The sequence below is a fragment of the Callospermophilus lateralis genome, unplaced genomic scaffold (assembly GCF_048772815.1).
Source record: "Callospermophilus lateralis isolate mCalLat2 unplaced genomic scaffold, mCalLat2.hap1 Scaffold_43, whole genome shotgun sequence".
NCBI classification, from domain to species: Eukaryota; Metazoa; Chordata; class Mammalia; order Rodentia; family Sciuridae; genus Callospermophilus; species Callospermophilus lateralis.
This window is the reverse complement of record NW_027514380.1, coordinates 2,710,390-2,722,752: the sequence shown is the minus strand read 5'-3', so window position 1 is coordinate 2,722,752 and position 12,363 is coordinate 2,710,390.

Genomic DNA, 12,363 nt, shown 5'->3' with positions numbered 1-12,363 from the left:
GGTTTCTCTCTGACCTGAGGTTTGAGATATTATAATTTGTTGAAACAGTGAATTCCAAGACTACATTCTTAGAAAGAAGTCCATTATCATCCGGTATTAGGATTCTGCGATCTGGGATCTCTACAGTGAAAGAGTGAATAGTTTCCTTGACCACAAAGTTGGCCAGGAGAAATCAGTCAGAAGCTTCCCCCTGCCCGGGGGAGCGGATTGCCACTGCGAGCCCAAATCTAGACCTGACCTGGAGGCACAGTCTCCCAGGCTTTTGCTCCCTGTGCCCGGAAGCAGTTTGAGTCTGGGACTCTCCCCAGGGCCATCTGGGGCTGCCCAGGATGCTACAGCTGGCAGAAGATGCTACTGGCATCCCTGAAGTTTGATCATTTCCAAGGCCAGTAACTACAATGGGTCTCCCACACCAGGAGGCTGATGAGTAATGAGTACTATTAATGCTTATTTCAAATGCAAAAAACCTTGAGATAATGTACTAAATTGTTCAGAAGGTTGTTTTCTTAGTAAAATGCTACAGGATTTTCTTTAGCCATCCAGAGTTCCTGCCTTCATCCCAGTGCCGGTAAAAACAAAGGTGAAAGAATTTACAATGTTGCTGAGAACCTGAGGAAACTTCAGCTGAGAACCCGACGAGAGACTTCGAGACTTTGGAGCTGTTGCTGTTTCTGCTACTACAACTTAAGCTAGCTGCCTGCAAAACTTTCCTGGATTGTGACTTAAGCTAGCTGCCTGCAGAACTTACCTGGACTGTGATTTACCTGGACTGTGAGTTAATCTATTGAGACACTGCTTTATCTGGACTGAGACAACAAACTGTAATCTACTAGAAATTGTAACTTGATATCTTTGCTAACGGTATCATTGCTGGTATGATTTTTCCAAGGGCTTCTTGCATGGAGCCATCAATTAGCTTGGAATTGTAACATTTTGTATCCTCCCTTTCTGTTTCTAGCAGGTTATTTATGGTGTTTCTGTAAAAAAACACTATGGTCGTTATTTAAATTAAACAAAAGGGGGAAATGTTAAGGTCTATAAACAAGTCAGATTGGCACCTGTTATTTTGCCAGAGAAATGTTAGAGTCTGTAAACAAGTCTAGATGGCGCCTGGTCAAATGCCAGAGGGAGTGGTTTGTAAAGTAACAAAAGCAAGCCATTAAGTGTGGAGATTCCTTATTGGTTGACTGCTGTATCTATTTTATGCTAATTAAATAAGCTTTGTAAAATCTATAAATACCACTCCTGTCCTACAATAAACGGCTCTCACTCCTGCTGCATCAACGTACACAAGTTATTCGTCACCCCCCGGTTATTTTGCTGCAGCCGGACTGCGGCAAATGGGGATGCTATTTTTTCACCTAAGCCTTTTAGCATTTTTTCAGATCTAGAAAACAAACAAACAAACAAAAAAAGAATAAAATTGTCAAATTAAAGGCTGTAAGAGAATACATGCAAATTATAATTGCTTTATTATTAAGGTGTTATTCTGGATAGGTACAATGTTTTTCTCAACTTTTTTCAATGTTATGAAATCCATACGATTTACCAAGAAGTCTTCATAAGGAGTACTTTCTTTTATATTTTATTCAACTTTAGAAACAGTTTAAGTGCCCTTTAAAAAAGTAACACATTGGTGAGGAAAGGGGAAAGTACTTGAATTTTTTGTTTGTGTATATTAAACCTTAGTGCTATAGCCAGGGTAAGGGATTACCCTTAGCTGGTCCCATTATTGGACTCAACACAAGATGAGGGGCGACAGAAGTATTTATCAGCAATGAAGGAGCTGCCATTTTTATCAGGAAATTGACAACACTAAAGAAAGAAAGTACCCAGGAGTGTTGTCAGCACTGGAAAGTGGGTAAACTGGGGTGATGATAGGTCCAGTTTCTTATCTGTACAACCAGTGACTAGACCTTAGTCCATGACAATTCACCAAAGTGATTAGAATCTCTGAGCTGTTTAGGTCAACAGCTGGAGGACTTCAGAAGGTGGTGCACTGATACCTCTGAATGATAACCCATCAGAATGTATCAACAAGATATGTTCTTAACAAGGACAGCTTTGGAATTCATGAAAATGGCTAGGTTTCTAAATCTCTAATTTAAATTTCACATTATCTGTACCCAAGAAACAAAGATGAAGATGATTTTTCTTTCAAAGCCTTTGCCTTTGCCTTCTGTAATTTTCCTAAATCATTCTAATACTAATAATGTTGAATTTTAATAATGTTGAATTTCAAGCTAATCACTCAGGCCATAGATTAAATGATTAAAGTGGATTTCAGTTTTCAAATAAAATGTTGTAATAAAGAATAGTTTCCTATTAACAGTCTGATGCTCATATTTTGCCATTGATCAGAACATCTATAAAAATTAAATATTTGTCATTCTTATAAACAAATGCTACATAGCATAAAGACTTTCAGTATATATTATTAACATATTTGAACAATAAAATAATTAGACACGATGAGCTTCCAGAGAAAAAAGAATATTGATTAATAAAAATAAAATAGGAGGGGTTGGGTCTGTGGCTCATTGTTCGCGTGCTTGCCTAGCATGCATGGTGAGGCACTGGGTTCGATTCTCAGCACCACATATAAATAAAATAAATGTCCATCAACAACTAAAAAATTTAAAGAAAAAAATTTTTAAAAGTTAAAAATAGATAAAATAGGATTTTGAATGGGAAAATGTTTATATTAGTTCCCACTCTGATATACATGAACTTTTTGGTTTTATTCAAGTCACATGTCACTTTATAACCTAAATGTACTTATAAGCAAAATACAGTTTGTTCTGTCTCTCTCAAAATCTCTTAAGGAATAAAATATACACAACTTCCCAAAAAGGTTGCTATAGTGATTGCTCAAAATGTTTGGTTAGGCTTGGCTTTAGAGCACTTGCCTGGCACATGTGAGCACTGTGTTCGATCCTCAGAACCACAGAAAGAAAGAAAGAAAGAAAGAAAGAAAGAAAGAAAGAAAGAAAGAAAGAAAGAAAGAAAGAAAGGAGGGAGGGAGGGAGGGAGGGAGGGAGGGAAGAAGGAAGAAAGGTAGGTATTGTGTCCATCTACAACTAAAAAAATTCTTTAAAAAATGCTTAATTATTAGTACAAAATGAATCACGTGAGCACAAAGGTATAAAGCAGAGCTTTATATAATGTAGCTGACATTGGTATTATTCCCCCGCGCCCCCCATCCTGATTATTGACAGGGAATGTATGAGACAAAGCACCAAGGACAACCCAAGCAGGGATAACTGACTGGGCTATCAAGAGGTCCTTGAAGTCAGGGACCCAGGACATAGGGTCTTCAATATTAGTGCAGGTCAGAGAACAGACAGTGCCAATGGTGCAGTTCTGCGTGGCCTTCTGCCAGGGCTCTGAGTAAGTGGAAGAGCGCTGAGCTGGTGACTCATTAGCAGTCAAGTTGCTGTAAGTGGGGAACCACCTGTAGTTAAGACAAGTGCCCCATTGAATTTAGGAGAACATGAGAAAACTCAGGAAAGACTGATCTCTTTGACGTGAGGTGCAAAGTCTTCAGTTCAGGCTCACATAGCTTTCTAGGAATTCCTTCTGGCCATGCCTGTGTCTGATGAAAGCTTCTCTTCCAAGCCTACATTTTTGGAGGAAACAGGGACGGAGGAACTGGAGGTCCCTATAGCTACCTGTACTTAGGTGCTGCCTTCTTAATAACACTGAGGAATATGGATTACCCTTTAATGAAAAGTAAGAGGAAAGAAAAGAAGGGAGGAAAGAAGGGATGGAAGGAGGGGAAGGGAAGAAGAAAGAAAAATTATTTCCCTTTAGTTCTGTGTATAACCCATAGACAGGAAAGGCCCTGGTACTTAGAGTTCTGTCTCAGATATACTTAAGTTTTACTTAAATTCAGTTTTCTAAACCCAAACACTATCACCATTCACAGTATCCATGTTTCTTTCCCCCCATCTTCTCCAGAGCACTTTCCTTATCATGGAAGTTAAATCCTGAGTAGACATTGTCATTACTACTTGATAGTTTTCTGTCTCTTCTGACTTCACTGTTTTATCTTTATTAGCTCACTAGTTCCCTCTGATCCTCCAACTGGACCTGAATCAGGCTTCATTTTCTCCTATTTTGTTTTTCTAAACTTAAAATATTCACACACAAACACAAAGATTCTGGCTCCTGCCACTCCCTTTTCTTTCTTCTCATTTCTAAATGTCCAACAACCTTAGTCCTCCTATTTTCTCTGTGTTGTCTCATGGTTTACTGAGGTTGTAGGGCTTCAAAAAAGAATAAGAGATACTACAAGATTTTTGTCACATCCTAACACAGTTAAATCCATTTTCTTTCAGAGCTAGGTATATGTTAGTTCAGGACCTCCTAGCTCTGAGGGGCTAGGTTGAGAAATAAACTGAGATCTGCTTTAGTTCCTCCTACATGTGATCTGATGTTTGTCTCTAGCAGCCTTTTAAAATTCTATCCTTATTCTGTATGCTAGGCATTTTCATGATAATGTGCCTAGATATGGTTCTGTTGTAATTTTGCACCTTTAGGGTTCAATAAGCCTCTTGTATTTGGTGTTCCATTTCATTCTTTAGATCTGGGAAATTTTCTGATATTATTTCATTGAAAAGATTGTGCCTTCCTTTGGTTTGTATCTCCATGCTTTCATCTATCCTGATAAATCTTAAATTTGGTCTTTTCTTGTTATCCTATATTTCTTAGAAGTTCTGTTCATGGTTTCTTAAAATCTTTTTTTTCTTTTTTTAAATTTTTATTATTAGTAGTTCAAATCATTACACAGCTCTTGACATATCATATTTCATACATTTGATTCAAGTGGGTTATGAACTCCCATTTTTACCCAGTATACAGATTGCAGAATCACATCGGTTACACATCCACATTTTAACATACTGCCATACTAGTGTCTGTTGTACTCTGTTGCCTTTAAAATCTTTTTTCCATGGTCAACTCTATTTTCAAGATTATATATTTTGTCTTCATGGCCTGAGGTTGTCTTCCAAGTGATCTAGTCTATTGTTGGTACTTTCTACTGAATTTTTAATTTGATTTATTGTTTCCTTCATTTCAAGAATTTCTGTTTTTTCAAAGTTTCTTTATTGAAGTGATATTTTGCTACTGGTATTTGCTCTCTTATATCATCGTTTACTTTGCAGATCAGTTTAACTATGTACATTCTAAACTCCTTCTCTGATATCTCTTACACTATGGTGTCAATGGATTCTGTTATTGGAATGTGTTGGTTTGCTTGGGGCAACTTGTTTCCTTGTTTTTTCATGTTGATTTTTGTGTCTTCCCATCTAAGAGTATGGATCTGAGGCGGTAGAATTTCTACTCTGTAAACTTATACTGCCCCTGAAGGTTTCCCGTACCTTACTGTTTAGGGAGAGACAAATAAGAACAATGACCATTGCAAACAATTTACAGCATTAAACCAAATAGTTCCTACTATGATATCTTCAATGTTAATTATCACAATAAATAGAAATGATATGATCAGTTACTCTCTATAATAAAAACAGCAAGTTTGCAAATGGGTTTACATTTTAAAATGATGGACAGGAGAGAATAGAAGTGATATAGGATGTGATGGTTATGAGGGAGGAGGAGAGAAGAAGAGAAGTACAAGTTTAAAGGAAGAGTGAAACAGAGAACAAGAGAAACAGGTAGGAGAAAACAGGTAGAGATTGGCTATTAGCAGAAAAAAAGAGAGAATCAAGGGAAACAGGTAGGAGAAAAAATATATATAAAGCAAAAAAAATACACAAAAATAAAAATACAAAACAAAACTAAAATATATTAATCAAACACAAAAATAACTAGTTGACAAAAAACTAATCCATGTATAATAACTGGCTTCAAAAATATTAGAGATGAGAAGGAAAAAAAACAGGAAACTGTATAAATGTCCATGGACCATTAAGGTCACAATTAAATAGTGAAAAAGAATTAAAAGAAGGAGAGAGAGAAAGAGAGACAGAGAGAGAGAAAGAGAGAGAGAGAAAGAAAGAAAAGAAAAAAGAATCTTGGTGAAAACTTAAAGAATTTTTTCTATTGGATTTCAAAATATTATCTGCTTCTCTTCTCACCGGTTTTAGGTGGGTTCTTCTGGAGTGTGATGCTCTACACTCTGGATTGCTGGAGTGAGAGAGATAATCCCACAGGTGGAGTTTCTGGAAGCAGGGCTTATGCTTAGGTGGGCTTCAGGCTCTTTGCTGAATGCTAATTGATCTGGAGATTTTAGATCAGCACATCTTCAGTAATCAGTATTTGCTGGTCCATGCTGGAAGACTTTACCCCAGGGATCTCCCTTGGGTTCCACTGGAGTGGTGGGGGACACAATTCTTTGTCCCCTATGTCACCTGCAGACCCCATGTTTCCTGGTCTTGGGTTAAGTCTTCAATTTCTTCCACCCCCATGCTTCCAAGTTCCCATTTCTCTAGCCAGTCCTGAAAGCAGTCAGGTTGGAGGGGGAGGGGTAGACCTGGGCGAATTTCTGAGACCACTTGTCCCCTGTGTAAACCTCTTGCCAGGTTTGAATTTTTTCTGGACACTTAAGCACACTCTATGTCATTCTGTCATGCAGTGTGTGTTTACCTGGCCTGTACTTTGGGCCAAACCCAGGTTTGCCAGGGATGGGTTTTCTCAGTTGCCAGTCCCCACACCACAACTGCAAAATTGTTCCTTCCTTTGTCCTCCACATGCCTCAGGAGAGATGGTGGTTTCTTTCCCCATGGACGGATATCGAAGAGCAAGTCTTTCAGGTTTGTTGGGCAATGTCCTTGGTCTCTAAATGCTCTGTACCCAGACATGCCTCAGGCCTCCCCAAAATTCAGTTTCCTTTAATTTGCTTATCCCTCTGCTATGCTCACAGAAGGACCCCTCTGGCTGGAGCTTCTGGCCTGACTGTGGTAGAGGCTGTGCTGCAAGAATTTTTTTCTTATTTTATTATGTCCAACCTCCTTTGTCCCTGGTCTGTTTTGAATGTCTAGTTTTATGTCTCAGTGAAGTCTTTCCTTTTTTTTGTTCACCCATCTTTCAGAGCCACTGTCTGCTTTTTTTGATTTCACTCCATGGAGCACCCAGGAATGTAACCTGCCGCAGTCTGGCTGCAGCAAAATAACCTGGGGGTGACGAGCAATTTGTGAAGACTGATACAGCGGGAATGAGAGCCATTTATTGTAGGACAGGAGGGGTATATATACATTCCACACAGCTTACCTTAATTAACATAAACTAGATTCTGCTGCAGCCCGGCTGCAGCAAAATAACCGGGGGGTGACAAATGATTTGTGTACGCTGATACAGCAGGAATGGAAGCCGTTTATTGTAGGATCTGAGCGGTATTTATAGATTTTACACAGCTTAACTAATTAGCATAAAATAGATACAGCAGTCAACCAATAAGGAATCTCCACACTTAATGGCTCACTTTTGTTACTTTACAAACCACTCCCTCTGGCATTTTGCCAGGTGCCGTGCAGACTTGTTTACAGACTCTAACATTTCTCTGGCAAAATAACAGGTGCCAATCTGACTTGTTTACAGACCTTAACAAGATACACCAGTCAACCAATAAGGAATCTCCACACTTAATGGCTCCCTGGTGTTACTTCACAAACCACTCCCTCTGGCAAAATGCCAGGTGCCATTTTGACTTGTTTACAGACCTTAACAGAAATCTCTATTCTGCTATCTTGGATCTCTCCTCATTTTATTTTTTTTAGTTAAAAGAAGGAAAAACATATGTGATGCACCCTTTTTGTCATGTGACAAAATTAAATATACTTATCTTTTTTTTTTTGCATTTATAAGGTCTTGATTTAACATCTGAACAGTCATCTTAAATGTCAACTGTCATTCTTATGAAGTAAGTTTCGCTTTCCAGTACTTCCTATTACCGGAACTCCCCGCACCCCCATTAGTGACCTACCCCATGGTACCATAACCCTGCACCAATTCCAGAGGGACAGGACCCCTTTGGTCTGGAAAGCCCGTGGAGCCATCAACCTAAGCCAATCCCATGCTATTCCCACCCGCCCAGCTCTGACACAAGCACCCCTGAGCCTCTCCCACAGCACCACAGCTATGACTCCAAACCCCTACCCCATAAAAGCTGAACTCCCAAACATCTCTCCTCTCTATAGAGAGATGGGCTTTATTTGTCAGCTTTGACAAATAAATTTTCATGTGGATCTCTGCCTGGTTTCAGTCCTTCATTTCATGCTCGCCTGTCTCTTGCTTTCTCGCTTTCCTTTCAGCATTCATTCTGTTTTTCCTGTGTGCTTATCTTCCTTCTTCATAATTAATATTTTAAACAGTTCCTACATAAGGTCCTCTTGACTGACGATAAAATTCTTAATCTTGGAAACAAATATTTTAACCTTTATTTTGCACTTACTTGTGGAAGATAATAAGGTTGGGTATAAAATTTTATACTTAAACAATTATTTTCCCTTAATCATTTAAGAACTAAAATTTGCTATTTTTGTTATGGATTTTTGTTGACTCAGGTTCACTAAAGATTTATCAGTCTGGGTTTCCCCCCATTCTGGTGGCTATTAACAGTGACAGTAGTCTCTCTTGTTAGGAAGAGTAAGTGCAATGAGCCTAAATAAAAATTATTTGTATTAATTCACTTTTGTACTCAGAGCAAACTTATCTAATGAATTTTGAAAAATAGGCAGATATTTTCTCTTCATATACCACTTCCCTATCATTCTCTACATTCCCTTATGCTCTTGAGTTCTTCCTAATTAACATGTGCATCTTGTACTGTTCTTTTACTTTTTCTTCCACTTATGTACTGCACATGAATACTTTTGAAACTTCTTTAAAATCATTAGCTGTCTTCTACTATATGTAGTTTATTAAATCCATTACAATAGGTTTACATAAGAATATTTTTGATTTTCAAAATTTATAATCAATTCCTTTCCATAGTTCTCTTTTTTCATCTTACCTTAATGCAACTTTATAATATTCTATGCTTTAGTAGAACTTATTTCTACATTTATCTCTTCAATTTTCTTAGAAACTTTGTTTAAAGTTTGTGTCAACCTCCCCTGAAGTGAAATTCATATTTTTGTTAGATGTATAGATGCTCCTCAGGTTACAGTGGAGTAACATCCTGATAAACTAATCATAGGTTGAAAATATCACAAATCAAAGATGCTTTTGACACCCTTAAGCTACACAGCATCCTAGGTTAGCAACACAGAGTGCCATGTTCGGTTGCTTTCCTTCCTGATCATATCACTGACACTGCCCTACATCAGAGTGTCAGTTGTACCACATTATCACTAGCCTGGGAAATGATCAAAATCAAGTTCTAGTTTCTGGTCTTGTTTTTATTGAATGTGTATTGAGTTTATACCATCATTCAGAAAATTGCAAGTTAGACCATTGTGAATCAGGGAAATTTATGTATTTTAGCATCTGATTTCTTTATTTCTTTCTTTCTTTCCTCCCTCCCTTCCTCCCTCCCTCCCTTTCTTCCTTCCGAACTTCGAGTCTCTTCACCACTGAACCACATTTCCAACCTTTTTTTTTTGAACTGTCATATTTTATTTTATTTTGAGACAGGGTCTCAAGAAGTTTCTTAGCCTTGCAAAGTTCCTGATGCTGGCATCAAACTTGCAATCCTCCTGCCTCAGCCCACTGAATCACTGGGATTAAAGGCGTGTTCAATCATGCCTAGCATCTGATTTCCATGTAACATCGTTCCCGTATCTCAGTGAGGTTGTTTTTGTTTGATTGCCTTTCCATTCATTTTTCTCTGTGCTAATCAATCTCTGCTTAACCATCATTAATTGTCAAGATTGCATCATCTGAGGGCTCCTGCTGAAAGAAACACTGGGGACCACAGACATGTTTACCAATCCACTATGTTTCTGGGTTCATCTTTTGGCTTCTGAGATTGGTCTTATCACAAACCTAGTTCAGAGCTTACTACAGTCCATTGGTACAGACAGCAGTTACTTGTCACTTTCTTAAACTCACTGACAAGACCTAGGGATGGTGTCTTGAAGTTTAGGGTCTTGAGTAATAAGACTAACTGCAAGGCGCTATTTATTTATATCACTTTATTTTTGCCCTATTATCCTTTAGGGACAAAAACTTTAGTTGTCACTTGTCTGCTTATTATAGAATTCAAAATGACTGACTTTATGACTTAGAGTTTCTGATCCAAAGAGGTATTCTTTAAAGAATGCTTATTTCTCTTCATTTTCTATTTTAGCTTACCCATCATTATTCCATGTGTAATTATTAATTTACAAATGTGTGTGCTTATCAATGCAACTTTAAATACAAGAGTAAACTTCTGAATGCTTATTTCTCTTCATTTTCTATTTTAGCTTACCCATCATTATTCCATGTGTAATTATTAATTTACAAATGTATGTGCTTATCAATGCAACTTTAAATACAAGAGTAAACTTCTCGTGCCTTCCTGACCATAAGTGTTCATGCCTTGTTTTCTTGTAAAATATGAATTTTTCAAAACAAAAGAATAATTAAAAGAATGTCAAGTTATACATCACCACTATGTCTCTAATAGCTCTCACAACAACAACAACACATATAAGAGCCATAAACACTGAACCCAGCATTATACAGAAGACTCTTGGTATGAGCTGGTAATGCTGACGCATTTTGGAGTAATAGTCACAACTCTTTCTGAACCAACTGAGAAATAAGCGTCAGAGGCAGATAAGGATCAAAACATACATAGGGAAACCTAATTGGAACCTGGTTGGAACTTGATTCACTTTTTTCCAATTTGTTTAGTCCAAGAGAGCTTATAGGATAAACAAGACATCTAGCAAGCCTGTGGAATGAACTTCTAAGCACAGAGAATTATCCTACACCCTCTGCAAAAGGTCACATATGCTCAAAATTGTGCTTGTCAGCTTTCTGTTTGCCATAGCAGATCCCTGGTACAACCAATTTGTAAAGAGAAAAAAATTATTTTTATTCAGTTCATGGTCACTTGGCCCTGTTGCTTTTCAGTCTGTAACAAGAAGCAACCTTCATGGCAGGGAGCATGTGGCAGAGCAAGGCTGCTCAATTCACAACTAGGACAGAAAGAAAGAAGAAAGGATTGGGATCCTACTATTCCCTTCAAAGACACACCTCCAAAGGCTTCCTATTAGATCTTACCCCTTTTATGGTTTAGATATGAGGTGTCCCTCAAAAACTCATGTGTGAGACAATGTAAGAATGTTCAGAAGCGAAATGAATAGATTATTATGAGAACTGTAACCTCATCAGTGGATTAATTCACTAATATGGATTAACTGAATGGTGACTGTAGGCATATAGGATACGACTGTAGGAAGTAAATTATTGGGGACTTGCCTTTGTGGGTTATATTTTTTCCCTGGTGAGTGGAGCTCTATGTTTCCTGGCTGTCATGAACTGAGTAGCTTTCCTCCTCCACATCCTTCAGCCATGATGTTCTGCCTCACTTTGTGCTCAGAATTATAAAGTCAGTCATCTATAGACTGAATCTCTAAAATTGTGAGCCAAAATAATTTTTTTCTCCTTTAAATTGTTTTTGTGTCTTTGGGTCAGAGCAATGTTGACTTAAAAGATCCCTTAAAGGTTTTGGTACCTCCAAATGGTGCCAACCTAATGATGAAATCTTTACCACATGACCTTTCGGGGATACTTATGCAAACCTTAGCAAAAGCCACCACATTATTTATACCCAACTGGTAAATGCAAACCAATGTTTGTCTCTCTTTTTCTCAGGAGAAAAGTCAATGAGAGAGGGAAACCAACCTGCAGTATACTCTTACTTATGAATATATCTGTGAATTATCTGAAGAGTTTGTGAAAATGCAGATCCAGTCCAACCAGGTGTGGCCTGAGGTTTTGCATTTGTCACATGCTCCCAAGTCAGGCAGATGCTGGTTTTGAGTAGCAGCTTCCTAGAGTGGGGCTTTCGATGTCCATTCAGGGGATGCCCTAGGTCACAAATATTTTTTCATAATACAAAGCCATTCAGTGGAGTGTTTTGGTGGGTACATGGCATGTGTTGGTTAAACCACTAAAGATAAAAGATGTGAGAATCCTAGTATCTTTTATAAAGAAATTTACACACACACACACACACACACACACACATATATATATATATATATATATATATATATATATATATTTTTTTTTTTTTTTTTTTTACAAAAATAAGCCTGACATGGTGGTGCATACCTGTAGTTCCAGTAACTTGGGAGACTGAGGCAGGAGGATCACAAGTTCAAAGCCAGCCTCAGCAACTTATAGAGGGCCTAAGCAACTTAGCGAGACCCTGTCTTGAAAAAAAAAAAAAAAAGGCTGGGGATA